The following is a 6,000-nucleotide window of genomic DNA, read 5'->3' on the forward strand; positions in this document are numbered from 1 at the left end:
CCTTTGAGCAGGCACACATGATATAGGTGCGAGGGACATGGGGGGAGGTTGGGTGAAAATGTCCTAGTGTGCCAAATTGGGATCTGTGCTAAACCTAAGGAGTCTCCCCACCACTGACTTACATGATCAGTTATCATGCCAGCTTGAAACCAGGCTTAGCCAGCCAGTGTCGCTTGGACATGGACCCATGAAAGCATGAGAATACTACATTTATTTACAAAAAGGGGGAAAGAAATTGCAGTGAAATCACTTACACTAAATTCTCACAGAGCTGTGAGGGGCTGGATGTTTACATGCAGAGTAGCTTAGTTTTATCCAGTGTCCAAGTAGTATGTGTGTGTTTTTGTATTTTTATGTACTGGAATCTATTTGTGGGTACTTGGACTGCAGTGGGGTTTTGTTTTGTCTTTTTTAATGTCATCCCCAGATAGTCCAAGATCAGACCTCTCTCCAGGAAATGGACTGACTCAGGGACCAGCAGATCTATGCCCACCCTTGGCCTTCTCCCATAATGCCCCATTTAGATGGCTTTTGCTGGCTACCTCTGATGGGACACTGTTGGCGGTAGCTTCTTGGCTGCCCGTGCTTGCATTTGGCGGGTGTTGTGAGAGCCTCCAGACCAGGAGCCTCCAGATTCCCCACTGCCAATAGAGCCTGGCAGAGGGACTCCTCTGCCTATTCCTAACCCCCTGCAGCAATGTTGATAGGAGGGGCAGGGTTGATTGCTCTCTGAGTATACATTCGTAGGATCAAGTTGACAAAGGGTCCATTGGCAGTTGCTCTTCTAATTGATGTAGTTATACTAATAAAATAAACTAAAACCCTGAGAAATGACTTAAAGTTTCAAGCCAGCCCTCGTGGCCAATGCACGCAAACCTCTGAGCATGCCAAGATGTGGATTGAGTGAATGTTTACTTCATTTTTTCCAGTGCGTCAGTCAGTTTGTGGCATTTCCCATATCTGTATATTGAATTTAAGAGCTACATTGTCAAGATCGCGGGTTTACAAGTCAAGGCCAGGATCCATGAGTGAGTCACACATTCTCCACCGCCATCGTTTTCTTTCTTTCTTTGTTGTTTAGACTTGGGAAGGGGCTTTTTAGAATAAGATGATGGGGGGAGGAGAAAGACAGGCAGGTACATAAAAATGAAGTGGGACCCTTATGGCAGTTTCAGATTAAAAGTACATCTTGAGATTGTAAAGTCTGAAGGCTAGAAGGTATATTCTATAGGTCACTTTTGCCACAGAACACTCAAGCATGCACCATCAACCTATTCATAGACAACCTTTCCTCCCATTTCTTTTTTTCATCACCCTAAAAACAGGAAACATTGCTGCAGTGGTACAGAAACATTGGGCGTCATTCTGAATCGGCTTATGTTTTATCACATGGACACTGCTGCAGGTGATCCCTGATTGCCTGGGGTTGTGTTGTAAGGATGAAGTCGTCTTGATGGAAGACCAAAAAAATGCCCCAACAGCTGTCCAGAGGTTAGAAAATATAAAAAATGGCAATCTTTTAAGAGTCTGGCCAAATGATTCAGTGCTTCCCAAAAGCTCCCTTTTAAATCCAAAAGTGTTCATCCATGATCAGTCAAGACAGCCCTAATATTATATTTCAGAATGTCTTTTTCCAACTTCTACTTTGTGGACAGCAATAAGAAATGATGTGTTCTGATGGAATGGCATTCTCAGCACCCCCTTGAGAAAATCTGGTTGCCTAAGGTGACTGCACATTGCAACTGTGTGATTTGCTGTTTACCAATGAGCAAGCAAGGGGAGCCCCAGGTTTTTTAACCTATCTATCTTGATGGGTAAAGTGAGCATTTGACAGGATAATCACATAAGTGGCTTGGCCCAATGGCCAACTTGAATAAAGAAACTATCCAGCTCGCATCAGGGAGCACACTGAGAGTTGTGTGAATTGGCCCTCGCTTTCTAGTGGAACACCTGCAATAGCACATCTCTCCGAAATGTTGCCTGCCAAAAAAATTGGGCCATTTGACTCACTAATGAAAGGAAAAAGGAAACAGACACAGATCTTTGTGTGTGCGTATAAACAACAAAGTCAAGACCAATGAGGAGAACCAGCATACCATGGAAATGAAGGGATGGAGGGGTACCAAGAATGGGCACTGCACATGTTGTATGACAACCGTAATAAACATTTCACATGGAGAATTATAGCTGGGTTAATTCTCAAGAAATGTCCCACAGAGAGAATAGGTAAAGTGATACCTTTCCCAAGAATGAAAAACAAAAATGGCAGTGATGAAAAGCTATGTATGATCTGCATGGCTGTATGGATATGAGGCATGGAATATTGACATGGAACAGAGGGGGCGGAAATGGGACCAATTCAGATGTAGTTTTCTTAGGCAGATGCTCAGAATGACTAGTATTATTCTATAGCAATGTAACCCCTGAAGGCTTTCCGCTGCTGCATTAACCATTTTCTTCCACTCTAACCTTTCCAGATGTAGTGTATGTAAACCAAGAGAGGTGATACCTTGAAGTTATTTATGTATTATCACAGGCTCCTTGACTTCTTCAGGATCTGGCATGGTTTCACAGCCCTAGAAGCAAGTGGAGGAGGAAGGAAAAGGAACAGATGAAAGGCTGGAAGGTGGGAATCTAAGGGATGAAGGAAGAAGGTCCTTCTCTTGTTACTCCAGATGCCAGAAAAGGGGGTGCAGATCTGCCTTGCCCCTCCTACAGATCAGAGAGCCTCATGTGCCAGAGAGAGGGACACAACAGGAGGCGGCAGCAGCAGAGCTGGAGGAAGAGGGGCAGGACACAGTGTTGATACTGAGAACCAGATGCTGCCTTCAAAAGTGGGATCAGATGCACCCAGCCAGGTGTAATATTTGTGTGTACGCATGGCAGAACCATAGAGAAAAAGGATAAGATGAGTGAGCTCATCCTACGTGATAGCTTGGCGGAAGAGGTATGTCACCAGACAGGACATCTTCATAGCTTTTGGTTGGGTATGAATCTCTTGCCTTGCTCATATACCATGGAATCTTGACTTCTAGATCTTGTACTTACTGCTGAGCCTGTACTGCTATTTAGAATGAGTAAAGATCTCTTGCATTTTGGGACAGGAGCCTGACACATAAGATAAGCAAAATCATATGTCTCAAGGCTGAGGAGCCTTATGCCTGAATGCAGCCCTTCAGACCTCTCTACCTGGTCCTCAAGAGTCTCTCTAGGCCTTGCACCTCCTCAAGGCCAATCCTGCTCCACGTCCTCCTCAGGTGCTTTCACTTGAAAAGCAGTGATGTCTCCTGTTTGTTTGGATGAAGAGAGGAATATGTACTGATTTAATACTGTAGTCCAATTGTGATTTTATTTAGAGCAAAGATTACTGAAGACAAGCTCTCTTGGTCCAGTAACTTTCGTGACTGGTAAGCCAGCTATAACAGGATGTAGGCACAGTTCAATATACATTAAATAGTTCAGCTTGTAGAGCTTTTCCAGTTCAACTATTTCCCAAAAAGAAACAGCTCATCTTGTTTACAAGCTAGTCTGACTTTGGAAATCAGAGTAGCCCTCAGAAAAACCATCGCTCCCACAGGATGCTGGAAACTTCTCCACAACTACTGTCCTAACAGCACACAAGAGAGAAGGAAAGGAGAAACCCAACCTCCCTGTTCACATTAGTCTTCCTTCATTGTAGCTGGAGTGCCAACATTGCTGCTATGCCTGTGCTACCCAGTAACTGTACTATAAAAGGGACAGGGATGAGGGTTTGGAGATCAAGGAGCTGGGGGAAAGAGTGTTTTGGACATCATGGTGGCTGGGTGGGTACTCCTGGAATTTTATTCTGAGTCAGAGATGAGTTTGGGGGCCTGTAAAGCTCACCAAAACTTGTATCCGTGCCCACATTTGGAGATCTCTGCCAGCATCTTCCATGCTTAATATACACTTTTTGATTTGATTTTGTGAAAGTCCAAATCAAATCTGTTGCAGTTTCCAATTTTTATTTATTTTAATGATAGTAATGGATGAAGAATAAGAAATAATGAAAAACACACTAGGCTGTATCATGAATGCGAAAATCAAATTACAGAGATATTCGTAATAAACATGTTCGGCCACCAGTGGCCTTGCAACGTAGCTGTGCTGATGAAGAGATAGAGAAACACAGGAACCTGCAATAGACTAAGTCAGACTACTGGTCCACCTAACTCAGCATGTCTACACTAACTGACGAGTGTATCTCTTGGGCATAAGAACATACGAAGAGCCTGCTGGATTGACCCAGTGGCCCTTCTAGTCCAGCATCCTACTGTCACAGTGCCCGATCAGATGCCTGTGAGAAACCAGCAAGCAGGACCTGAGCAGAACAAGAGGGCTCTCCTCTCCTGTGACTTCCAGCAACTGGTAGTCAATAGCATTACTGCCTCCAACCCTAGAGACACAGCATAGCCCTCATGGCTGGCAGCCATTGGTAGGATGGCTAGTAGCCCTACCTGGAGATGCCAGAGATTGAACCTGGGATCTTCTGTATTCAAAGCAGATGTTCTCTCACTGAACTACATCCCTTTCCTAGGGTGCTTTGGAGGGTGTTCACATACAGGAATTTTTTTACCGACCTATACTGTTCTAGACATCAACACATTATTGCCATCAAAACATTTCAAGAACCATCATCAACAGTTTTTAATGGCTAATGTTTTTTTTTTTTTTTTTTTTGCAGCAACTCTAAATCCAGCCTCATAAAATGTTAGTGCCCAGATTAGCTTAATGGTGAAGGTTTTAAATAATGGGAAACTACCGATGATTAAGAGTGTGATTCTCTTTGTGTAACCTCAAAAATTTCTCATTAGAGCACAAGTTTAATCAAGCCAGGCATTTGCAGATCTTTACACAACATGACAATGAAGAGAGTCTGCCTCCCTTCTGAATTTCATAACTGGTGTACCAGTTTTGCAAAGATGATGGTATGCATTTCTGTTTAGCTTGGATTTTATTTCCTTTGCATTAGAAGCTGCAGAAATCATCTGCAACAGCCTACAGATGAGGAGTGAAATAGCAGTTCACAACGAATCTACATAGTGTTCACATCCTCCATTAACAATAATTAACCACACATTTTATATATGGAAAATACTGTCATGAGGCCAGATTTGTCTGAGACAGCATCCTTCTTATTCTCATGCCCACTTCCAGAGTGGCTTTTCCCACACAAGATGAATAGCCATAGCTCACCGGTAGAGCATCTGCTTTGCATTCAAGAGCTCCCAGGTTCAATCCCTAGCATCTACAGGTAGGGCTGGGGGGAAATGCATATCTGAAAGCCTGGAGGGTCTCTGCTAGTCAGTCCTACACTAGGTGGACCAATGGTCTGACTCAGTATAAGGCAGCTTCCTGTGTCCACATCCCAGCTTTTATAATCCCATGTTTGCATGCCCAGACACAGCACCACCTGCTTCCCACATCTCTAATAACCAGACAGGACGACATATTTGGGGGCAAATAAGGTCATAACCTTTATTGATTACAGATGTCACAGGTTTAGCATAGGCATAGAGTATAACTGTTGACTTCCAGCCCGCCTGCTGGAAGTATTTCCTGGGTCAACCCAGCAGTGACGGAGTCCTAAGACATACATCAAATAAGAATGCCTCTGTGGGATTGCCGTCTTGAGGAGTGTTGTGGTCCAAGACTGCGTTGTTGTTATTTGTACTGTATTTGTTAGAAGATGTATTTTACAAAGAATAAATCGTACTGGGGAAAAGAAAACCTATGTAATGTAATGTAACAGCTGCAAAATCTTGTCTCCAATTCAGGTCACAGAAATGCTGAATCATTGCCTTCTCAATTTGTTAACTCCCTTTAAAAGTGAGGATGTGTGTGCCTTATGGGAGGATGGGAGTTGAAGGTTGGCTGGTAGTTTTGCTGTATGTGGAGACTCCAAGAACACACTGTTGTGAGGACAGACAAAGGAGTTTTAGAAGCAAGAAAGGCGCTCAAGGGAGAAAAACACATTTTTGG

Source organism: Lacerta agilis, chromosome 7 (genome assembly GCF_009819535.1).
Source record: "Lacerta agilis isolate rLacAgi1 chromosome 7, rLacAgi1.pri, whole genome shotgun sequence".
Lineage (NCBI taxonomy): Eukaryota > Metazoa > Chordata > Lepidosauria > Squamata > Lacertidae > Lacerta > Lacerta agilis.